The sequence below is a fragment of the Dipodomys ordii genome, unplaced genomic scaffold (genome assembly GCF_000151885.1).
Source record: "Dipodomys ordii isolate 6190 unplaced genomic scaffold, Dord_2.0 Scaffold22, whole genome shotgun sequence".
Taxonomy (NCBI): Eukaryota; Metazoa; Chordata; class Mammalia; order Rodentia; family Heteromyidae; genus Dipodomys; species Dipodomys ordii.
The window spans coordinates 12,022,546-12,048,586 of NW_012267238.1; the positions used below are offsets into that span (position 1 = coordinate 12,022,546).

A 26,041-nucleotide genomic window follows, 5' to 3' on the forward strand; every position below is an offset into this window, starting at 1 on the left:
GGGGAAGTTGAATAAAGGACACATAAATTCCTTGAATTATCCATTTACAACTGCATGCGAGGCTATAATAATCTCAAAATTATATTAAAGGAGGAAAAGTCCATAGAATTCCTAATTCCATGTATGTCGAAAAGGGTCTCTAGTTATTCTCAGCCAGGTAAACCAGAGAATCTGATGTTTGGTGACAAATTCGGTAAGAAACACAATTAAACTAGGTCATCCCTCTCCTGGCCTGGGGGCTGCTAGAAGTTGATCACTGGGGATAATACCTCAATTTACAACACAACTTTGTCTACATACCATCAATTATAAGATGAAAAATAATTTTAAATTAAATTTTAGAAGGCTGAAACTAAAAAATAAGCCAAAATTACTCATAGGAAATATATTTTGGAAAAGTTTCAACTTTAGTAATTATCCTTTAAAAAATCAAGGAAATATAGGTAAAATATAGATATTTTATTGTTAGCCATTAGCGAAATACTTTTTTCATGTCACTCTAATAATAATGTAATAATTGGTTTAAAGGTACTATTAACACAATTGTCATGGAAAATTAATTTTTTTTTTGGCAGTAGTAGGGTTTGAACTCTGGGCCTGAGCACTGTCCTTCAGCTCTTCAGCTCCAGGCTAGTGCTCTACCACTTGAGCCACAGTGCCACTTCTAGTTTTCTGGTGGTTTATTGGAGGTAAGAGTCTCATGGTCTTTCCTGCCGAAGCTGGCTTTGAACCATGATCCTCAGATATCAGCTTCCTGAGTATGTAGGATTATAGGCGTGAACCACTTCAGTTCTTTTTCCTTTAGGAAAATCCAGCAGGTGAGAGACTTAAATGACCCACAAATAACTATGAAAAAATATTTACTGAACTCATAAAGGATTCTTAATCATAAGGAAACACATCATGAAGTATTTTAATTGCAGTTCTCTCTATATTTCACAACCGCTTCATTTTTCAATTCAGCTTATTAACAACTTTTCATGAAAACAAGGATAAGTAAATTGATAATCAACTTAGAAAGTATCAAATTTGTTATCATGAAAGTTCCTCAAACTTGATTTTATTTCAATTTATAGTGTTTATTATTTTAGGGTTTGGTACTCACGTTAAACCCTAAAGGATTTGGTACTCATGTTAAGCCATAAACAACAAAAATATAATAAGCTCTAAATGTTATATTTAAAAGTTAATGTCTTTACTATAAGGACATAATAGCTGGCTGGCAATTTCAAGTACTTAAGTGTATTATTTAAAGGACCTCCTATTAAAATGTAGCTTTGAATAATTAAATCTTAAATAAGAAGAACACATATTTAAACAAAAATCTACTGACCTTAACTTTATTGCATTCCATTTTACTAGTGAGAGAGAACATTTATTATAATAGCCATTAAGCTATTGTCTTTTTGAACAAGTCCTATTCTACCCAGAAGAATCCATTAACAGCCACTGCTGGTTATATAACAGGCATTATGCCCAGTACTTAGGGGGCATTATCTCATTGTTTGAAGTACAAAACAAAGTTCATGGATGTCATAAAAATTTTTGATATGTAAAAAGAAATTAATAAAGATTGTTGTCCTGATCTCTTCTGCCTTCTTCTCACTGCTACCCTTCCCTACAGGTTAGCCTAGAGGGACATTAGGGGTTGCATCAATTCACAGATGTGTGGCTATGTGTACATAGTATGTGAACACAAACATGTACTATATATATATACATATATATGAAACACATGATACTATATCTAAGTGGTTTTACTCCTTTATAAATTGGATCATCTCTTAGCTTCTATCAACTATATAAATATCATTTATCTTAATAGCCTTCCTGTGTTCTATATTTAGAATATGATATTTAAGTTTCTATATCACTGGGTATTATGTGTGTCCAGCTTTCTGCTTCATAAACACCTGTCTGTGTAGATGTTCATGTTAATGGTATTGGAAGTACTGGTTAACACTGCATATAAACCATATAGCTCCTTAGCATTTCTCAGGGAAGGAAATGACATAGTCATGGATGCAGCAGGAGCTGCTAACCTTCCTCTCATCTCTGCGCAGTTCTGCTACTTGATAACCACGTATCACCCCTGTATACCAGCACATCTCTCTCTGGAGATAAAGGACTGTCCTTCACAACTTTGGTGCCTTCAATGATTTCAGTATCCATGATGAAATTTCAACCTCCAACCCTAAATCTACCCCTAAGCATCAAATTTAGAACCATGCCTGTCTCATTGGCCTAATTTGCAACAGATGTGGATTTATCTTCCAAACTTGCATTTCTCTGTGCAGCTGTCCAGGCTCTCTCCTGGGACATCCTGTCATATCTTCCTTTTCCTGGATTTCCCTTTTCCTAATAGTGTCTGACAATAAGTGTTTATAAACATTCTGAAAATGAATCATCAGTGAGCATCATCATTTGATAATTCAGTTACAAAATGGCAACAGGTACAAAATGGCCCATTTGTAATGTTATGATTTGTATTATAAGAACATATATCCTAGAACTACCTTTGCTAGGGATTAGTATTCAGATTTTGAGACCATTTCTATTGATCTCTGTACAATTGCTTTTCTCTCCTCATCTAGACCATGCTGTACACTGAAAACCATCATTAAAGTCATGCAATGGAATGTTAACGTATATACAATCAGCCCTTTGTTAAGCTCTTGATAGACAATTCTTACTGAAGTATTACAACAGTACATTCACTGCAAGGGTAAGTTGTATTTTCTGTACTATAATGGCTCATCGGATACTTAAAATATTTTCTGTTGTACTTTTGGAATGCTTGTGCTGAATCATATTCCATTGTGTTTAAATTCCCCACTGTGGATGGCTTCTATTGTATTTTCTTAGTCTGGAATCCATTCTATTTTTGACTTCCCCATTTTGATGATCATCTTAATTACAAATCTGTGCGTATAGGTACTTAACACCCTGCTACTTTTTGAAAACTAGAACACTTTACCAAAACAAAAACAAGATTTAAGAAGTTGCTTGTCTCTCGATCACAGAGTGTTTATAGTTAGAAATGTTCTAGTAATAAATAGGAAGTCAGCTACGTGGACTTTGAAATACAAGTGTTCTTTACATTTTAAAAGTACTGAAAACCACATATTTAACAAGTTAAAACCTATGAAACCAATTCTAACATCCATCCCCATTCCCCCATCTATGTTTTACCCTCAGAAACACTTTTCAATCAATATCCTAATACTCTTTCAGGATTCCAAACCTCAGGCAAATATTTAAGTAAAACTTTTAAATATTCCAATGCATTATTTAAAGAGGAACTCATGTTCACTGACACCTGCTGTGATCAAGGCTCTCTGCCCTGCACTTGAAATATTTCTTTTAGATAAGAGGAAATACATATTATGGGAGGGAAACTTCAACAAAGTCACAGCCTGTTGGACATACAACTCCGAATCTCTGTCGAGTCATTTTGTTTCTATCCCATCCCAGTAAGTATTTGACACCACAAATCTTTAGCATGTAAGGCTACCATCTCATGACATCTTGTTCTTCACTCCACTGATTGTGTGTACTAGGCCTCTCTATGTCATGTTCTAAGCTCCCAAAGAGTTGAGATGATTTATTCTTCCATGCTTGGCAAGCGTTGGGTACATCATTCCACCTTTTGTATATGTAGGGCTCTACTGGTACATTGCATGCAGATTAGAACTTAAAAGAGCCTGAAAGAAATTGGTTCAGAATGTGACACTACACAGAAGTGTATTGTGATAGTCCTGAGGTGTCTTGCTTTGCAGAAATTGGAGTTACAAGTTGGTTTACATTTACTGAGGTTTCTTTTGTATCAAGAACCAACCCACTGAAAACCAATGCATGAAGTGTTTAAGAGTTTCAAGAAACATTTCCTCTAGCTAATTATCTTTCCTCATTGTATATGAAAGGCAAGCTAGGTTTTTCTCCCCTCTACATTTTTTTTTGTCAGTCATGGGGGGTTGAACTCTGGGCTTGGGTACTGTCCCAGTGCTCTTCAGCTCAAGGTGAGCTGAGCACTCTACTGCTTGAGCCACAGCATCACTTCTGGTTTTCTGGTGGTTAATTGGAAGTAAGAGTCTCACAGACTTTCCTGCCTGGGCTGGCTTTGAACCATGATCCTCAGATCTCAGCCTCCTGAGTAGCTAGGATTACAGGCATGAGCCACCAAAACCTGGATCCCTCTACATTCTTGAATATCTAAATCCAGTTGTTCTTAGTTAGATTTTCTCATTTAAATTTCTTTCAATGAGATATGACGGGTTATAATAAGAGAGAACATGCAAGAGTTCAAGGGGTGACATTGATCAAGGAGCACAGTACTTATTACTGACATGCTGAACTGCAACCCCTTAGTACAACTACTTCAGGATAATTTAAAAGTAGGAATAAGAGAAAAGTTCTTAACATGCCACTTAGTAACTATACGGCACTGTGAACATTATTAACCTTTCTGGGTACAATTTTCTAATAAGTAAAATGAGAATAATAATTATAATACTTATCTCAAAATATGCCAGAAGATCATCAAGTTCATAGATCTGAAAGATTGCTTTTGGGCAATGATGATTAATTCTTGTTACTTTCATATATGATTCATAAACTATTCTTGTTCATCTCTTGCAAAAGTTGTAAGCCCTTTCAGTATCAAGTAAAATAAACTCAGGTCCATATCTAGAATCCTTAGGTATAGTTGTTCCCTATCCAGTAGGAATTGATGTCTCTGCTAGGTCCAAGAGAAATGAGTCTCAGAAGGCTAAGGTTTGGGACACTTGATACCTGCTGGGCAAATATTAAGGGGATCCTCGAGTTCCTATAATCCTATACCCTATAATCCTATTATCCCAGCTACTGAGGAGACTGAGATTTGAGGATTGTGGTTCAAAGCCAGCCCTTGGCAGGAAAGTCCTTCAGACCCTTATCTCTGATTAAGCAGAAAACAAAAACAAAATAAAGCGGAAGAGGAGCTATGGATCAAGTGGTAGAGTGATAGTCTTGAGTAAAAATCGCTCAGGGACAGGCTGAGTTCAAGCCCCAAAGACTGCCATAAAGGGGGGGGGGAGAGATAGAGAGAGAGAGAGAGACAGAGAGACAGAGGGACAGAGGGACAGAGAGACAGAGAGACAGAGAGACAGAGAGAGGGAGAGGGAGAGGTGGAAGGAGAGGGAGAGGGAGAGAGAAAGAGAGCTTTTCATGAAGCATTGTAGATGTTATTGAGAGGGATGTAAAATAGGCTCTGTTGGAGGCATGGATATCAGCTGGAGGGGTGGGGAGTAAATGAAGAAGGTGAAAAAGGCAGAATATGGTCAGAGTACTTCATATGCATATATGAGAAGAACAATGAAACCTGTGAGAACTGTTTTAAGAAGGGGAAAAGGGAATAAGGGAAAGTGATACAGGATTTGAGGTAGATGGTGTAAGTTGTATGTCTGTATGGATAATGTACAAATAATGTATGCTAACTTTAAATAATTAAAAAAGTAGTCATTTTATACACAGGAACTTGATAAATTATACAAGACTCTACGCATTCACACACAGTGAGACCAAAGGAGGATACTCTTAGGAGAGGAACACAAAGATGCAATACCTATGTGCCTCTGATCCTATAAAATAATATTTATTGAAATGAACTCCAGGGAATGGAAACAAGAGGTGTTTTTTCTTTATTGCAGTTTTTGTTTTCTTTCTTACATTTTTATTGTTATTATAAAGGTGATGTAGAGAGGGGTTACAGTTAGATAAATCAGGTAAAGAATACCTTTTGTTTTAGACAATGTCACCCCTCCCTTCACGCTCTCCCTGTTTGCTTTCTTTCCTTTTTGTCTTATTTGTTGGTTTTTCTGTCTCTGGGAGGGTAAGGGGTGTTACACAGAAATGGGAGGGACAAAGGGTGAACAAGTGCAGCAATGGTACTCACTAGACGTTACATTGAAAATGAACTATACAACTTGTGGGTGATGATGAGAGGAAAAAACTGGGAGAGAGTGAGGGAAGGGGTAACATTGTCCAAAAAGAAACGTACTCTACTTGACTTACGTAATTTTGTACATCACCTCTATACTCACAATGCAAAATTAAATAAAAAAGTAGACTCACTTTAAATCATAATCTTTCAAATTAAATATTGAAGTCTGAGGAAGAACAAAACATTATTTCTAGGAGGAAGAAATGCACATCAGGAGCTTAGTGTCATTAAGGGTGACAGTAGCACCCTTTTCTTATTAGCTCTTGGTGAACATGGGCACAACTTTAACACCTGGTAAAATGTCTGGGCTGTGTGCAGGGCTCCACACATCCAAGTGACAGAAGTGGCTTTCCTGCTAAGTTATCTGATTGAGCACGACAGGGGATCCAGCCTGAAGAGACTACCTGCTGTCCACTCTATGTGCTTTAAGCAGACAGATCTCAACTATACACTCTTGATGTGTATAGTTGATAAGCTGAGGAAGTTTCAGCTCTGAGACACCTTAAGTGGGGCTGGGATAATTGTCAGTGGTGTGTTCTATTTGAAGATCACACTATTTACTTGGATATGGCTGCAGGACCCAGAGAAGATATAGCGGGGAGGCGATATGGTATTGTGAGCAACTGTAAATGCATCTATATCTTCTGGGAAAGCAACCTTTCATTTATGTAGCAACATTTCTTCAAGGTTTTATTATGTCAGATATATTACTAATGGTTAGGGATTCCAAACCCACTGGCCAGGACTTTCCTCCAAGGTTAGGTATAACTGCCTTATTTTTTGCTTTCTTGTTGCAGGTATTTGTATATACTTAGGATAGTCCTAGCAGAGGATCACAATAGCCCAATAGCTATGTATATATGTATACAACCACATAAAATGATGCCAATCAAAATGATCTCCACGATATGGTGTTTGTTTTTGTGTTTGTTTTTCTTTTCTTTTCTTGTTATAGTACGCTGTTTGCAGTCATTTCTTTTGTCTTTCATTTTTTTTTCTCCTCTAGTTTATTCCTTGTGGTCACTATTTCTGATTTTGGTACCCTTTGTTTATTTGAGGAAGTGGTGTTGTAGCTCAAGTGGTAGAGCGTTTGCCTTGAGCTAAAGAGCTGAGGGACAGCACTCAGGCCCAGAATTCAAGCCCCATGACCGACAAAAAAAAAGAAAGAAAAAAAAGAAAATTCGAGTTATAAGTTTATCTGATTTGGGGAAAGGAAGGGGAGTCACTGAAATGGTGGGACAAAGGATGAATCAATTTAACAGCAAAACTCACTAGACACTATGTTGGAAATAAACTTCACAACTTGCGGGGAGGGGAGGGGGGAAGGGAAAGCTGGAGAAAACAAGGAAGGGGTAACACTGCTTGAAAAGAAATGTACTCATTACTTTACTTATGTAACTGTAACCCCTCTGTACATCACCTTTACAATAAAACAAAACCTTAAAAAAAGATTGTGTGCTATTTAAATACCTACTCTCTGTGAGGTATACCAAGTGGTTTCTAGATAGTAACAGGTTATTAATAAGCTTGCCTTCGGTGGGGAAGAAGTCAATGCAGTTAGGCCCAGGTTTCAATGACAGATTGGGGCAGGTTAATTCTCTGCAGACAAGCAAACAATAAGAACAATAACCATCCCTACTAGGTTACTTACAGTATAAGAGCAACAAGGGTTACATAGTAGTGCCCTGGAAATAGAGCTTCTGGCTTTTGGCCCTGCATCCAGAGACACTGGAAAAATACTTTATCTTCTCAAGAGCACAGTTTCTTCATTTTTAAAATAAGGAGATCATGGCTGCCCCTATATAATGTTATTCTGAATATTGACTATACTATAGTCTCATTCTAAGCAATATTTTTTAAATACCATCAATTAATAAAATTTAAAGAGCATTTCTTTTTGAGTAACTGGACACAAAAATCATGTTGATTTCATAAGCAGAACTGTAGACAGGAAGTTGAAAATCATATAACCAACATCATATGACAAAGAATAGTTCAATGTAGAAAATCACAAATTCCTTCTCTCTCTCTCTCTCCCCCCTCTGTCTTTCTCTCTGTCTCTCTCCCCCTCTCTCTGTCTCTCCCCCCCGATACCCTTAACCAAATAGTTGCACCTATGAGCATCAGCCAATGGTCACTGGTTTCACCTCAAACATAAAAATCAAGAGTTGGCCAAATTCTTGCATAGGCTGACTCAAAAGTCATTTTATTTACTTGGAGCACAGAAAATACCATCTCTCTCTCTCTCTCTTTTTTTTTTTTAGTTTTCCTGAGATTTCAGAGCCAGACAGACATAGAAAGGGGCAGTCTGTATCACGTGACACTTCCAGCCCTTCTCAAGTATGCAAAACCCCGGGGTGGGGGGGGGCGGGGGAGAAGGCACGAGGGGAACTGTGTTTAAGGCCTCCCTTAGAGGTCGGTTTCCTTTTTCAGATATGCATTGGAATGCTCATCTGCTGCCAAGGACTTAGACCTCTAGCCACTGGAACGATTTTTAAGAATATCTCAGCCTGGTTATTCTTGCCTAAGGATTTTTACTAGCCTTTTACTTTTACTGCCAACTTAGCCACCTTTCTGTATTAAAGAGAAGACATGGAATTTTCCACTACTAAAGATTTACAGATGTTGCCTGGTTTACTTCAGATTCGTGTGCGTGTGTGTGTGTGCACGCGTGTGCATGCACATGCAAGAAGGTTTGGGCATTAAAGAATCAGAAACAGAGGAAGAAAAAATTAGGAGTCAGAGAGATACAAACATAGTATAAACTGAAGTCACCAGAATCCAATTTTAACCAGAAATTCCAGATAACTGTACAAGTCTTTCTGGACAAAGAAGATGCATACATCTTTTGTACATTTCTGATGCAGAGCACTATGAACTCTGTTAGAGACACCAGGAAATCAAGGACAATGCCATTTTTTCCCCTCTATTCCAAGCACTTGGCACAGTTTGCCTCATAGTAATGAGTTAGTAAATGCTAAACAAATGTTTATTGCATTGAGTAATCTAAATGAAGACTTTCAGGGAAAGAAAATTGATCTATACTTTTCCAGGCGTTACTAAATAGTACAACCTTTTGGAATAAATTTTAATCACACACTGAATTAAGGTGTCATCTTCCTTTATTATCATGACCATCACCACTGCCACTATTTGTACATGGAATTGAGGTCATTTATTTTGACTGGAATAATTTTCTTAGCTTGGCTGGAGAAGTGTTAGAGAGATTTCAGCCGAACACTCAGGAATTCTTTAATGTGTGAAGTGAAGTAAGTTTTATAGTCTAGTAACAGTCCAAATCCCCAATCAGTTATTTCACACAATGTGTATTAACACTGAAAATTTGATATATCACATTCAATTTGGCTAAATGCAAGCTTTCTTTTATAGAGCCACAAAGGCAGATTTTCTTGTAGCGCTGGGATTAAATGCAGGGGTTTGATAAATGCAGGACTACATAGTTTCTAGATCCCTGAGCTGGATATATATCTTTAGCAATATGGCGGATTTTTTTTTTTTACTAATTACCAGAGTTATTATAAAATAAAGAAAGTTTCATTGTTTGGCAAAATATGTTTCTTTGGGCAACTGGGAGTAGTTTGTTGTAATAAGTTGTTTTCATTTTTTTTTTACAGGCTCTCAGATCAATCTAAGTTTACTCAATTTGCAATGTCCATTTTACACAGGCTAGATATAGACAAGACTTAACCTAAATAAAACTTTCGTTTTGGACCAGTACCAGGGTTTGAATTCAAAACCCTGCGGGGCTCTTATTTTATTTGCTTGCTTGGCTGGTGTTCTACAATTTGAGCTACACCTCTAACCTGCATTTATACTGGCTATTTTCAAGATAGGGTCTCATACTTTTCTGCCCAAGCTGGCTTTGAACTGTGATTTTCTAATCTTAGGCTTCTAAGTAGCTAGGTTTACTGGTGTAAGCCACCAGAGCCTGGCTAAGTTGTGATTTTCTTCTCTGTATAATAGAAAAACCCAATCTGATTCCTTGAGAAGTTGTAATATACATGGCATAGTATAGTACCACGAATACACTGGGCTTTCAATAAGTAGAAAGAAAAAAGTATGATCTTTTCATGCTTATATTCCTTCTCTACCAGACGGAGATACTACTAATAATCCTGTACTTATATCACTAGGATGTTGTGAGGACCAAATGAAGAAACAGATATCAAAATGTTTGATAAGCTGAATGGTACAGTTTATCAAATAATAAAAAATTAACATTCTGGTAGAATCAGATTTTTTTTAAAGTTCCAACCTGTTCAGAAGAATACTTCTTCAGTATCTGAAATTATCTCAAAATCAATAGAATTCATCTGTGTCTTAACTGTGGAAATAAACCTACATAGGAAACAATACATGAGAGTAAAGTAAAACTCTTTAGGGGATGGTTGAACCTAGAGATTCGTAGGGCCTTGCTGCCAGTGACAATTTCTCTACAGATTTTGCTGGCAGGTTTAGTAAAAGGCTGAGAGATGGGCAGCACAGGCTTGAGTTGTAATTCATAGCTCTTGGTGATATACCAGAAGACCTCTGCCTTCTAATTTAATGCATGGTACTTAGCATTCAGCCAGATAAGAAAACTCTCCTTGGCAAATACAAACATTAAATCTTTGCTAGATTTGTCCTGCCCTTTTGTATAAAAATCATGGAGCTAGGAGCTAAAATAATAATGTTCAAGCTTCTTGCATTCTGCAATAATAATCAGTTCAATCGTGCCCAATGAAAAGGGTAATTGTTTTTGCTAATTATAGATCAGAGTAGAGAAAGAAGATAAAGCAGTTCTGGCTTTAGAAATAGGCAGAAATACAAAATAGAAATACAAGTCCCTTTGAGTGTGATTTGAAGGGCAATAATGTTTTGCTTCTGTGATATTCCTATTGGATCTATCCCTGTATGGCTTCATGAGACTTATATTACCTGGGAGGGTAGACTACACTATAGACAAAGAGAAACACAATGGGGAAATCACTGAAGAAACAGAGTTTCAGAGAAGCTGGCCAATGTATCTGAGGTTTGAATAAAATTGATTATTCCCTTCTGCTCTACAAATGACTGACTGCTCTTGCATTTCTCATGGCCATGTCAGGCTGGCTTGCTCACCCTAAGTAAACACTTAGCTTACTTATAAGTGATTGATAGAATCAAAATGAAAACCCTATTTGGTTTCTCTGATACATTCTGTAAAATGAAAACTTCTACAAATGTCATGAGAATGATTCTGTGCTGAAGACTTGAACCTCTCAGGGAGGTTTCCATGACTATGGAAGTGCATCTTTGGGGCTGGCTGAAAGACTCGTATTGCAATGTTTGGTCTAACTAGCACGAATGAAAACTTTCCAGAGTTGAGGGCAGGAGCTCAGGAGAGAGTATATCCCACCTCTAACAACCCTGAACTCCTGAAACAAGTGAATGTAAGGAATCTCAACAGTGGTTACACAGAGTCAAAAAGACCAAGAATGAGAACTGACCAAAAATCTCAATGTACAGATGGTCATAGACTGTACCTTATTTTCTTCCTTGAATTGTGCCTTGACCTTTTTTTCTGTTGTTAAGATGTCCTTTTTTATGTTGGTCTTGGGCTTGAACTCAAATTTTAACTTTAAAAACGGACCACACTGTCAAATTTGATTTAGTACGGCAGCCTGGAAGTGACAGAATCCGACTCCTCCTGGCTCTTACTCCTGGGTACCCTCATCCATGTCAAACGAAGTCCTGACCTCCACAGAGTAAAGTAGGCACAGCAAAAATAGACAAATTCCTGTACTACAGACAAGTCCTATGATGATTAAAATAAGGTCCCCTGCACTAAAGAACTTCCCTATTGCTATCTAATGTAGTAGCAATGCATAGATTAATTCTAGAACTGACTCTAGAGCCTAATTTGCATACTGTCTACAATTCTTAACAGGACATAACCAAAGACCGCTGCTTACCTCCCCAAACTCAGGTTTTTCTTAGTCATCCTCCTTTGTGCCTCACTGAGATGCTAGGATTGACAATTTTCTTAGATCACCTGTCATGTGACTCCAACTCACTATGCATGCTCTTACCTGTGCCTGGAATACCTTTCCTATTAGTTTTCATTCTATCATCTTGGTTACATCATCACATCTTCACACACTGCATCAAAGTTATGGTGAGTCCTTTCTTTAAGTGCAACTACACTTTGCAGCACTCAGCAGACATACAAGTAATTGTCAGCATTTGCTTGAGATGTGTGAGGCATGTAGTAGGTGACTGATGGAATAAGAGGCTGTTGACAGGACTGTCCCTCACTGATCCTGATGGAGAAGTGAGCAATCCACCTTGCATTTGCTAAGAAGTTGAAAAATATGTTCTATTCTTCCATAGCTCTGCCATTAAAATACTTAATTTTTAGTTGAGGTGAAGGAAAGAACCACCAGAGATATGGACTGAATGATTAATTTCCTTCTCAACATTACTTCTAAACCCTAAAATCACATAGACAGGCTTTATTTCAAGACTAAGATTACTTTTTTATTCTCAAGAGTAAAAAGTATTCCTATTTATTACTTTAATATTGCAAGCTTACATTTTACAGTTTACAACTAGAAAATTCTTATAATGGAAGTTTACCCACAGCTTCAACAGAATCAGAAGAAAACGACTTCAGTAAAGTTTGTTAACCATTTCATGCTCAGTTTATCTATTTCCATAGCTCAGTAAAAGATATTATGTAAATTTTAGTATTTTTTCTATAATATAGTTCCAATTTTTTTTGCAAAAGATGAGAAAGAACTTCCTTAGATGTACACTTACTTGGAATAATTATTCAAGTAAAGACAAACTATAATACTACAGTATGCGCTGGAAAGGTGGCTCAGTGGTAAAGCGCTTTCCTTGCATGCATGAGGTCCTGGGTTTGATTCCTCAGCACCACATAAGCAAAAAGAAACAAGCTAGAAGTGGCACTGTGGCTCAAGTGGTAGAGTGCTAGCCTTGAGCTGAAGAGCTGAGGGACAGCGCCCAGGTCCAGAGTTCAGGCCCCATGACAGGACCCCACCCCCCAAAAAAATCCTACAGTGTCCCCTGTACAGATTTGCTAAAAAAATGTATACTCTAATCAAAGATCATTGAGGATCTTTTAATGGTATGTATCATTTAGCCACTAGAGTTGTTATGGAAAGAATGAACAATAAATGAAATATGGAGGACATTTAGAAATATCTTTGCAAGGGTTCAGGTGAGAAGTGAAGATGGAGAAGAGGAAATAATTCAATGTAACATATGTGAATCAATATGGTTTTTTTAGTTTTTGGTGTGTGCAATTGAGAACAGAAAGGAGCTAAATTAAATATGACACAGCCTCAAGATAAGTATTCAAATGTTTTTTGCTTTTTTTTCTTTTCATGCAATTGTTTCTAACATATTTATAAGATTATTTCTTTGTTGCTTTGTATGTCCCTCCCCCACAGTATAACCCATGCTTTCACTGTATTTGATGTTGGTATAATTTGTGGAGGGGAAGGGAAAAAACAAATTGTTTAACTAAGGATACAGGTGGACCCATTGCAACAATGAGATGTACAAGTCATTATGTCGAAAAATGAACTTTACAACTTTGGTTGGGGGGGAAGGCCCGGTGGGTGGAGAAAGGGAGTATGGGAAGGGATGGGAAGGGGAAACAAAGAGGAGGCAACAATGCTTGATAAGAAATGTACTTGTTATCTTGCCCATGTAATTGTAACTCCTCTGTACGGTGTTCTCACAATAAAAAATAATTAAAAATAAATAAATAAATATGACACAGCCTCCATGTTGCAACAAATCAAGATAAAGGGGACATTCTGACCCAGGGGTGTTGTTCCAGGCTTAATTCCAGGGGTAGGTATACGAGGGAATATATAACAACTGAAACTATTTATTTATTTTTGTGCAACTATTGGAGCTTGAAGTCAGGACCTCAAGCTCTTGCTCAGCTTTTTCACTATAGGTTAATCCTCTTACTGCATGAGCCACAGCTCCATTTTGGGCTCCTTGCTAGTTAACTGGATAGAAGAGTCTCACAGACTTTGCTGCCCAGACTGGCTTCAAAACTTGAACCTCAGATCTCAGCCTCCTGAACAGTTAAAATTACAGGTGAGCCACCAGCAATCCACCTAACTGAAGCCATTTGTAAATTCCTTAGGCTCCTGGGCCTAAGGAACAGCAAGAGAGACAGGCTGGCCTGTAACAACAACTCAACACATACTAACTAATCATTCCATCCTCCAGACCCATGGAAAAATGAGCTGAGTAATCATTAAAATTTACTTTTATGTAAAAAAAATTATGCTAGGGAAAATTGATTCCTCTAGAGCTGAACCAAGTAAATTTACCTTCTCTCTTGATTAATAATTTAAAGAGAAATTCCATGCAGCTTCCTTGGTGACTTAGGAGTGGCTGTACAATTGGATCCAATCTTGACAGTGAGGATGAGGATCAGAAAGCTAACACAGAGCCTTGGGTCAATGATCTGTGGTGTGTACAGTGAAAGGCTAAAATTCTGGAAGACATAGGATGACTGAAGCCCAGTTCTGGAGCTATTTTAGCAGTCTTTTAGTTGATCCATGATGGGAATTTACCCCTCCCCCCAATCCAGATACTGAGACTTGAACCCAGGGCTTGCCCACTGTCCCTGGTGCTCTAGCACATGAACCACACTTTCACTTATAGCTCTTTGCTATTTAAGTGGAGATAAGAGTCTCACAGATTTTCCTGCTCTTTGAACTTCCCTGACTTTGAGCCCAAATCCTCAGATCTCAGCCTCCTGAGTAGCAAGGAGCCCTGGAAGTGTTGTGTTCCTAGGCATAGATCACTGATTAGTGAATGTCCGTAACTAGTGACAGGCTGGAGACAGTTCTTTTGGGAAATACCAAGATTTCTCTGTGTCTCAGCTTAATGCAGGTCTGTTTGCTCTGATGTTCTTAGCATTTTTTCTTTCAAGTTCAAAGCCAACTTTAGGGGTTCTGGGAATAAAGGAAGGGAAAGAATGTGGCATATGAGGTAGGAGGAAGGGTTTTGTTACAGTTCTCCACATATTTTCTCTAACATCTCTGTACTCTGTGCATTGTTTTACCTTCTCTAGGGTCCATCTATGATGCTATACATTTACATAGGTCGATCTTATTGAAGAGGAAGCACACATTTGCTGGAGTGGGAATGGTTATCTAGATCAAGAAGGAATATGGGGCTCCTGTTATTTCATTCCTTATCCTAAGTCCTTCCAGAATTTTGTAGGTCTCATTAGTCTCATATCTCTATGGGCTCTGAATCTCTGTTTTCCTAGCTTTGTTATATCATTTCCAATCACCCATCTGCTTTCTAGCAGCTCAAACATCTCAAGTTTTGTTCATACTGCTTATATGAGTTGTGTTGATCCCCTTGTATTTTTCTACTTTAAATACCTTGTTATATTGGTGGAGGTTTGAAAGGGAATGAAAATTTATGTAGGTATTAAACTGGCACATTTAACAAGAAACTCAGATTTTATATTTAACTCTATTAACTTTAATCTCAGTGCTTCCTTGCCATTAGTCTTTCTTGTCAAGGTCATTCAAACATAAGCTCTGTCATCAGAACAAGTTCTACATCTTCAAACGGTGGGACATCTGCAGAATACACACATCACTTCCAAAGGAGCTAACATTCATTTACTTTCATAACTTACATTCAATTTTGTTTGACTTAAGCCTTCCCAGGTTGTTACAGAATAATTCCATGAATCCACGTATTCACCTACTTAAAAGTTGGCTGGGAATAGAAATAATGGCTTTAAAAATGTAAGTCCTATCTTCAAAAAATTCATTGTTTATGAGAGAAAAGAGACCAGTAAACAGCCAATAGTGTTTGTTATATTCATGAATAGGGAGTTGGGTTGTGGCAGTACACATGACCCAGCCCAGTCTGAAAAGTACAAAGAAGTTGTACTCAAGAGGAACACCTAGACTTCATCTTAAAGGAAGGGCAAGCATTGGGTGCAAAGACAACTAGTACATGGGTAATGAAAAGCACATTAAAGCAAAGGGGGCAGCTGTGTGGGGGCAAAGGTTCATGTCTCTTCTGTCACTGAAGAGGAGAATTTTCTCTCAGCCCATGGGAAGTGCAGGGCAAAGTGGACTGAGTCAAATTTTTTAGTGGGGGGGGGTCCGGTCGTGGGGCCTGAACTCTGGGCTTGGGTGCTGTCCCTCAGCTCTTCAGCTCAAGACTAGCACTCTACCACTTGAGCCACAGCGCCACTTCCAGCTTGTTTCTTTTTGCTTATGTGGTGCTGAGGAATTGAACCCAGGGCCTCAGGCATGCAAGGCAAGCGCTCTACCACTGAGCCACCTTCCCAGCCCCACTGAGTCATCTTTTGATGGGTCACTTGATGTCAGTGTCCTTCCATGAGAAAACAGAAGGTAGAGCCTATAATAAGGGCTTTGGCTTTTGAATCACCAAACAGAAATGAAGTGTTAGTAACCTTTGACTGAATGAGAAATATGCTAATAGAACTCCTGCTATGGAAGAAAAGGATGAAAGTATACAAGCACTGTGTGAATACATAGATATTATTATTACTACTACCCAACCAATACCACCAACCTCAGTCCCCAGTGGTCCTCTAAATATTATGAAGTGTAGCCTCCTTTCTGTGCCTTCTAGTTTTAATATTACACTGTAGTTATGCCAGATATCAAAGCTATGGGGTAGGGTGAAGAGGCAGAGGAGCTCCTTGTATATACCTACATAGGAAGAGGATGGGTTGGAAAAGAATGGAAGAGGAAGATTGCAGGGGAGGTGGGGGGGGAGGGAGAAGGATGAGTTGTTGTTGCTTCTCAGAGGCAAAGATAGGAAAGTTCCCTTTGCATCTCCATTGAGGGCCATAATGAATGAAACTCACTGGAGTGCTGAAGATTACTGTGAAATTCAAATCCTATTAGGATAGTGTCATGGGTCTGGTAATCGTTTGGATTAGAGGGCAGGCACAATACTGACTCCATAGAAATAGGGCCAAGTTGGGTATTTAAAGCATCAGCATATAAGCACAGGAACCATAGTGACTTTAAAAATATATTTGGGATAGTTAGCATTTCATCAAAATCTACTGTGAAGCCAAGGAATGTTTTTTCTCCTGTCAGGCCTTCCATTTGCTTGTTCTGCTCTCTGACCCAGATCTCTCAAAAATACTTGCCAATATTTGCCAATACCTCCCAGCTTTTTCTAGATCCTATTTGCTCCCAATGCTATGAACTTCCAAGGCATGCTTAGGAAAGCAATCTTGAAATTATATATAATAGATAATGCCAACATTGATGACTCAGGGTAAAAGGAGCCTTTGGAGTGAGGAAATTGTTTTTAGTCCAGGGAATAGCTATATACTTAGGCAAATTTAAAGGGATAAAGCAAGGGCAACTAATTACTGCTTAGCAAGAACTCTGACATAGCTTTTTTAAAGATTTAGTTTGCATGCATTTTCTCTCCAATTCCCTTACTTTTCCACTTATCACAAGGTTCACTCCATGCCAATCACATTTACTAGACTCCTGGGAACACTGGCTTCTGGGAAACCAGCTTCTGGTCAGGTTCAGCCACTGTAAGGCTCCAATAGCCAGCAAGTTCAGGAAGAAGGGAGGAACGAGGATTTCTTCTCCTACTCTGTTTCAGGTAGCATTTCAAGAATGTCTCTTGAATGCCACTTGAGCCACAGCACCACTTCCAGCTTTTTCTGCTTATGTGGTGCTGAGGAATCGAACCCAGGGCCTTATGCATGCAAGGCAAGCACTCTACCACTAAGCCACCTTCCCAGACCCAATCATTCCCTTCTTTATCCTACTTTCAACCTCACACTAATCATGATCACATTTAGCACATATTTTGTATACTTATTTTACCATTTCCTATGTTAGTCTAAAAATCCATGGAAGAAAGCACCATGTCTTATTTAACAACTTAGTATATTTAGCATTTAGCACAAGTCCCTACTACATAAAATATGTTCAAAAAATAACAACTGAATTGAATGAGACCATTAAAATTGAGGCCAAAATAAATCCCAGTAAGACATCAGCAATACTGCTGGGGTAACCAATGTGGATTTCTTAACCTTTTAAGCAATTATTTATTATTTTTATTATTATTCTTAAGTAGTTATACATAAGTGTTTCTATTTCATAAGTCAGGCTATGGGTTGTAATGGTTTTGAGTTGGAAATAATGCCAACTACAGCTACAAGATAACAGTGAGTGGCAACTACCTGTACAATGCCTGCCCTCCTCATATTCACTCCAACATAGCTGTTGACTACATTGTTCATGCCTTTTCATTTTTAAATCTGGGTTTGGGAGGGCCTTCAAAGCTAGTTTAAGATAACTTTATATTTTTGACACAATCTTTTCATAGAGTCATTCTGTTATTAGTGATAATTATGATGATGACAATAGAGAAAGAGGAATTGGAGGAAGGGAAGATAATGGAGAAGAAAATATTTACTGTATTCTTGTTATTCTAATTAATTTATTGACCAAAGAGAATATCCCAGGAAGCTGAATATATAATGCTGTTTGGTCCTAGTAGGGATATGGAGAAATACTGTTTCCAGACACAAAGGATTTGATCAGGAATTTAAAGACACATTGGATACTTGAGGTCCTTCTTTGTGGCTGTAGGAAGCCCTGATGACCTATAGTAGGGTGTGAGCACTATTGCAGACAACTAAAAACAAGCCACTTCAGATTCACACATATTATCAAACTCAGCCTGTGCTGGCCCAATCACCTGTAGTCTTGTTAAAGTATTGAGTCCACTGCAGAGAAAAACAAAATTTAGCCTGAAGTAAAAATGAAGACTCATCCCTGCTTACTCTTCAATGATAAAAGACTTCATTAAGGATGTAAGACTCTTATTGCCAATTAACTATCAAAAAGCCAGAAGTAGAGCTGCTGATTAAGTAATAGAGCACTAGCCTTGAGCAAAAAACTCAAGAGACAGTGCCCAGGCCCCATGTTCAGGTCCCAGGACTGGTGTGATATATATAAAATAGACAGGGTTCATTTGTAAATTTAGAATGTAGCTGTGTGCTAAGTATTGTTTTAATGTCGCTATATAGGAATAATGGTTAATTCCACCTGGGGGCAAACTCTCTGTGTGCACTGTTTGTCACCTCTTCCAAGGCTGATCTTCCTTTAGGAAGATCTAATAAAGTTCTCCTTGGCACAGGCCAAAATTTTCTTAATAGAGACCCAAAAAGACAACAAATCAAAGAAAGGTTGGACAAATCAGATTGCATGAAGCTGCAGAGCTGCACGGCAAAGGACATAGCTAGCAAGATCAATAGAAAACCCACGGACTGGGAGAAGATTTTCACTAGCCATACAACAGACAAGGGTCTCATAATCAAAATATACTTAGAACTCAAAAAATTAAATCCCCTAACAAATCCTCAAAGAAACAACGACCCAATAAATAAGTGGGCTAAAGACTTAAAGAGAAACTTCTCTGAAGAGGAAATAAGAATAGCCAATAGGCACATGAAGAAATGCTCAACCTCTCTAGCCATAAAAGAAATGCAAATCAAAACAACATTGAGATACCACCTCATGCCAGTTAAAATGGCTATAATCAAGAACTCTAATAACAACAGATGCTGGAGGGGAGGTGGCCAGAAGGGAACCTTACTGCATTGTTGGGGGGAGTATAAAGTTGTTCAACCACTTTGGAAAGCAGTATGACCTAGCAATCCTATTTTTGGGCATTTACCCAAATGATCACAAACAAGACCATACTAAAGTACCAGCACAACTATGTTTATTGCAGCATTACTTACCTAGCTAAGATATGGAACCAACCCAGATGCCCCTCAGTAGATGAACTGATTAAGAAAATTCCATTCTGTGTGTGTACACACACACACACACACACACACACACACACACAATGGAATTCTATGCCTCCATCAGAAAGAATGACATCGCCCCATTTGTTAGGAAATGGAAAGACTTGGAAAAATTATATTAAGTGAAGTAAGCCAGGCCCAAAGAAACATAGGTCTTATGGTTTCCCTTATTTGCAACAACTAGTATATGTCTGGGACAAGCAGAAAAGTTCAAAAGCTATGTACACATGACCAGATAAGATTATGTTAAGTGAAATGAACCCCAAGATAGGGACACAAGTGGTTTTTTTCTTTCTAGGTATTGTTTCTAACATATTTATAAGGTACCATGTTAATTTTTTGTTGCTTTGTATGTCCCTCCCCCACAGTATAATCCCTGTTTTCACTGTATTTGATGTCAGTATAATTTGGGGAGAGGAAGGGAAAAAACAAAATGTTTAAATAAGGATACAGGTTGACCCATTGTAACAATGAGAGGTACAAGACACTATTGAACAACGAACTTTACAATTTAGGAGGGGGTGAGGGGGGGTGGGGGCAGTATAGTTGTGGAAGTGGGAGGGAAGGGATGGTAGGGGAAAAACAAAGGAGGAGACATCAATGCTTGATAAGAAATGTTCTCATTACTTTGCTCATGTAACTGTAACCCCTCTGTACACAATAAAAAACTTATTAAAAAAAGAAAGACCTAGTAAGTTGCATTTCAGTAAGTTGCATTACATTCTTTTTTTTTTAAGTTGGTCATGGGGCTTGAACACTGGGCCTGGGTGTTGTCCCTCAGCTCTTCAACTCAAGGCTAGGTCTCTACTACTTGAGCCACAGTACCACTTCTGGTTTTCTGGTGATTTACTGGAGGTAAGAATCTCAAGGACTTTCCTGCCGAGGCTGTGATCCTCAGATCTCAGTCTCTTGAGTAGCTAGGATTACAGGCGTGAGCCACCAGTGTGAGACTGCATTTCATTCTTATTCAGACCTTTCTTTGTGAGTTACATATACACTAAGTTTGGAAGTAAATATCTCATAGCTCTATTTTATATGTGCTCTCATCTTTCCAAAGCTCTGTGTGAAAGATAGCCTTAACTCAGTACCTATCTGACTACTGAGGCTCAGATTAGTCAATGGAATATGACCATCCCTTAGCTAGGAAGTGATTGTGGTAGAACCTGATCAATGTATTGGTGTACACAAGTTCAGTCATGTGCACAAAACAATTGCAAATTCAAGAAATCACCTAACCAACAAAGGAAAGGAAATGGGGTTTATATCCAAAGCCTCATTTTGTTGTTGTTGTTGTTGGTCATGGGGCCTGAACTCTGGACTTGGGCACTGTCCCTCAGCTAGAGCTCTACCATTGGACCACAGCACCACTTCCAGCTTTTTCTGCTTATGTGGTACTGAGGAATTGAACCCAGGGCCTCATGCATGCAAGGCAAGCACTCTGCCACTGAGCCACATTCTCAGCCCCCCAAAGTCTCATTTTTTAAAAATAATTCCCTAATATTCACCATGGCCTATATCATCTCTAAATATATACACTGTTCAATTATAACTATTCAGGTTTGTAGTAAAGTCATCCTTTCTTGTGTTTTCCAGAGGTAAAATATGTAATTCAAAATGGCTAGCAACAAATCTTCCTCTTTGTTTCCCTGACTCCATACCTCTGTTAATCAGCATGAATCTCTTTTTTAATAAATCCCCTCTGTACGATATTTTCACAATAAAATATAAAAAAATTGTTTTTTATTGTCAAGGTGAAGTACAGAGAGGTTTCAGTTAAAGTAAGGTAATGAGTACTTTTTAGTCATGCATCTTTCTTAGTACTAAATTAAATGTATCTGTCCATTATTCCAACCTGACCATGTTGTTGGACACCTAAGAATTCCTAAATTTATGAATAATATTATATATGCTGGATCTACCCATAAAATCCATTACAAGATAATCATTTCTATCACAGGGAAAGTTTCTTTAGAGCTCTGTTTTCGCAAAGAAATAAATGTATTGTATCTGTTGGTGAAGTAGTCCTGAAATAAGCTACTCCTATTAGTAGGAAAATGAGCTACACGGAGAAATAGAGGTTAAGAAATGTTTGAAACTGATGAATGTTGAAACCAGAACAGCAGATGTACAAAATTCTACAGATAAAACAGGATGCCCACCACAATGGGATTCCAAAAGCGGGAACCATGGACCATGGTTTTTATATCCTTTAGGCCCAACATAGGTTTTTTTTGTTTTTGTTTATTTGGTTGGTTGGGGATTTTTTTTGCCCTCCCATGTGCCAAAAATTGTTATCATCTGAATAAAGAGAACTTTTAGGACTCACAGAGATAGACTGAAGCTTTAATAACAGAATGTGCTCCAAATCAATCTGGCATGGAAGTGATCTGCCCTCCACCTTTTTGTCCTACCAGGGCTGTTCATTGGGATAGATTAATGGAGGTCATTCAGCAAGAGAATGAGAATCCTAACTTGTTTCTGGGCCAGTTAACAGAGACTCTGAGAAAATACATTAGCCCAGATTCAACAAACATATCAAGTGATATCTTTTGTTAGTCATTCAGTACCAGATGCCTGTCATAAGCTACAGAAACAGAAGACAAGCTCATCAGACCTCAGTAAAAGAACTAGTAAATTTGGACTTTGAGGTTTTCAACAAATGGAATTTAATGAAAAAACAAAACATTAAAGAGAAGTCAGTTATAGGATCCCAGCTAGTTAGCCCAATCATTTGATAAAGCAAAGTCAAATATTGGCTATAGATGGGAAGATACCTGGATTACTCCAGTAACCTGGGAAAATTCAGTAGGTTGACTCCGGCAGCCCAAAGGGGAAATGTTCCAAATGTGGAAAACCAGGGTGCTGGGAAGGCCAAATACCCTAAGAAGGGGCCATGATAGCTAGGGTATGCCATCTCTTCCATGGGAAGACACACTGAAGAACTACCCTTCTCTCTAGACAGTTTTTTTTTAAAATTTTTTGGAGGGGGAAGGAGGGAAGGGAATCTTCTCCAAACTGGCAATCCCTAAAAATTTCCAAGAATTGTATTGGAGCCACAGTTGGTCAACTCCCAATGTCCTATGTGAAACCCAGGGTTTCTCAATGTGGCTAAAAGATTTTAATAGATAATAGTGTCCAATTTTTTTTTAATCTATCCATTTTTTTCTTAACTGATTTCCCCACACCTCTTTCTAAATGGAGTTACATGATAATTGGTGTTAATGGGATCTACAAAGATCAAAAGATTTACTGCTCTCCTAAGTTTAAAGTCTACAGGACATTAGAGCTTTCCACAAAATCCTAACCAAAGTTGAAAGAATAATCTTGTGTTTTATTCATAATCATCTTCTGGTCTTAATTATGACAGCTTATCTACTAAATTTCCTGCCAGCTGAATTGACTGTATCGCCTTTGTTTTCCTTTTTCCAGTCAGGAACAACAGCTCACTCTCATTAGAAGCAGTTATAGAAGATGACTCCCTGCCCTTCAATACTCTTTTTACAAGTATAAGAAACTAAAGTTATTTAATGGTGAAATAAAGCAGAATATGTAGGTGAAGAGGTTGAGAAATTATTATTATTATTTTTTGTTGGTCATGGGGCTTGAACTCTGGGCCTGGGCGCTGTCCCTGAGCTCTTCAGCTCAAGGCGAGTGCTCAACCACCTGAGCCACAGCACCACTTCTGGTTTTCTAGTGGTTTATTGGAGACAAGAGTCTCACTGACTTTTCTGTCTAGGCTGGCTTTGAACCGTGATCCTCAGATCTCAGCCTCCTGAGTAGCTAGGATTATAGACGTGAGCCACTGGTGCCTGGCAGAAATTATATTTTTTAACAAATACAAAAAGGGCCAAACTCAAAGGTTAAAACCAGGAGAAGTAAACTGAAAATAGTAGGTAAGATCTCCCTCTACCTCGTTTTTAATGTTAAGTTACAAAAGAGGGTACAAATAGTATCATTCTTTAAAAACACTAAGTTAAAACCCAACAAAATAAGTACCAGGAAATGAATACTTGCAAGAAGGGAAGGTAGGACCAAGAGGAAAGGGGTGAAAAGATGAAGAGGGAAGGGAGGAGAATGCAGGCAAGAATTCAGTGTATGTAACACAGAATTGAGAAACACAAGAGAAGGGAAGGGATGGGTCAAAGCAGGGGGGGGGGGAGGGTGCAGATGTTGAAGTGATGACACAGATCAAGATACTCTATACACATGAACTGTTTTGTTAAATTGCCAAAAATTCAATCCAGGGATGGGAAGGTGGCTTAGTGGTGCTTGCCTAGCATGCATGAAGCCCTAGGTTCCATTCCTCAGTACCACATACACAGAAAAAGCCAGAAGTGGCGCTGTGGCTCAGGTGGTAGAGTGCTAGCCTTGAGCAAAAGAAGCTCAGAGACAGTGCCCAGACCCTGAGTACAAGGCCCAGGATTGGCAAAAACAAACAAACAAACAATAAATCAATACATAATCTAAACTTAAGACAAATAATGGAAGGGGTGGGTTGGGAGGGGTGGATGAGAATGTTGAAAGTGGTAACATTGATAAAAAATGCACTGTATTCATAAACTGATTGAACGAATGGCAACTCCTTTGTACAACTACTTAAAGATAACACAAATATATTTTTAAAAAGAGACATCTGAGAGGCTATCTAACTCTGCCCCTGCTTTAAAATTTAGGAAGGGCTATGCAAACCTGTCTCATCTTTGAAAGAGTAAAAATCTGGGAACTCTTCATGAATGGGTTTAGAGGAAAGAATTGAAAGGACCTGTCAGGCAAAAGGAAGTCATGAAGATTCCCTGTGTTTTGGGTGGGCCTCGCTTATCTTATTGTTCTAGAATTAGGAGTTGTTAGACAAGATGGTAGTCCAACTCATACTGAAAAATCCTGAAAACACCATTTTGAGTCTTTAATTTCTATTTCCTTCATGGGGAGCAGGAAATATTTTTCTTTTTCTATTTCTCCCTACTTTCTCTGATTTACTAAAATAAATTCTTGCTAAAGCTTAAAAAACAAAACTGTAACTAGAGCAAAAAGGGCTCTAGGAATGATTCATGCAGTGTAGCACCTACCTAGCAAGTTCAAAGCCATGAGTTCCAACCCCACTGTTGCAAAAACACAAACAAATTTTAAGCAAAACGTATACTTGGGCAAATAGACACATGTTCACTGAATAGATGAAGGAAAGACTATAAGGAGAGACAATAGCCGTAAGTATCGAAATTTCTTACTCAGCTTTTCAGAGACTAGCCTTCCATTAGAATCACTGGGGAGATCATGAGAATTCTGACATTGTTACTAGCTTTCCCAAAAATACATATTTTTCTGTTCAGAAAAAGCTAAGCTGGGGAGGGCCCTGGTTAGACTTCCATTGGGCTGGCTGGGAAATGACCTCAGCAGCAATTGCTCTGCAACCCTTGGAGTTTATGGGCATGTGCACACATTCCTGTGAATTTTAAAAAATGACCTCAATGACTTCAATCCTCAAAGTCTTTTAAGATTTGATTCTATTATTCACATTCAATTCTTTTTTTTTTTTTTGACTGAAGGCTGGCTTCTACGACTTGAGCCACAATTCCATTTTCAGCTTTTTCATGACTAATTCGAAACAAGCCCCTCATAAGGATTTCCCTTCTCTTGCTGGTGTCAAAATGATGATCCATAGCTACCAGCTTCCTGGGAAGCTAGAATTATACGTGTGATTTACTGGTTATTTAAAGAGAAGACAAAATTTAAATTTAGTGTTCAAGCCAATTAAAAGAAAGCAGTAACTCCAATACCTGTATGCTGTGGTCTCACTTATTTTTTTTAATTGCACACATTTTATTCCCTAGAATCAAATCCCCAAAGATCTAATCACTTGTTCTGAGATCTCTCTCTCCGACCCTCTAAATTGTTGTTGTAAACTGTTTTACTGTTTGAGCAGTCGGCTGTTGGCATCACAGTGATTTGGGGAAGTTGTGCTGATTCAAGCCCTGGAAGCTCATCAAAGATGCCTAACTAAACAGGCTGAGGAATTCTAGAGATGCAACTTGAGCCTTCTAGAAGAGGCTGTCTGTCAGAGAGTCAGCACATGACTTACCTGACCCCAACATGCCTACAACAACACAGGCCAGCTTACCTTTGACAGCATTTGCTGCAGAGTGCTGAAATACTAACAGATGGCAGGCAGA

The 26,041-nt window shown here is 38.3% G+C and overlaps 1 protein-coding gene across 7 annotated transcripts in view; it reads right to left on the bottom strand.

Annotated features, from left to right (window-relative positions):
* Dlg2 (discs, large homolog 2 (Drosophila)) overlaps positions 1-26,041 on the bottom strand; it is a 1,447,312-nt gene that overhangs the window by 157,448 nt on the left and 1,263,823 nt on the right. The gene's annotated exons all lie outside the window — the stretch shown is intronic.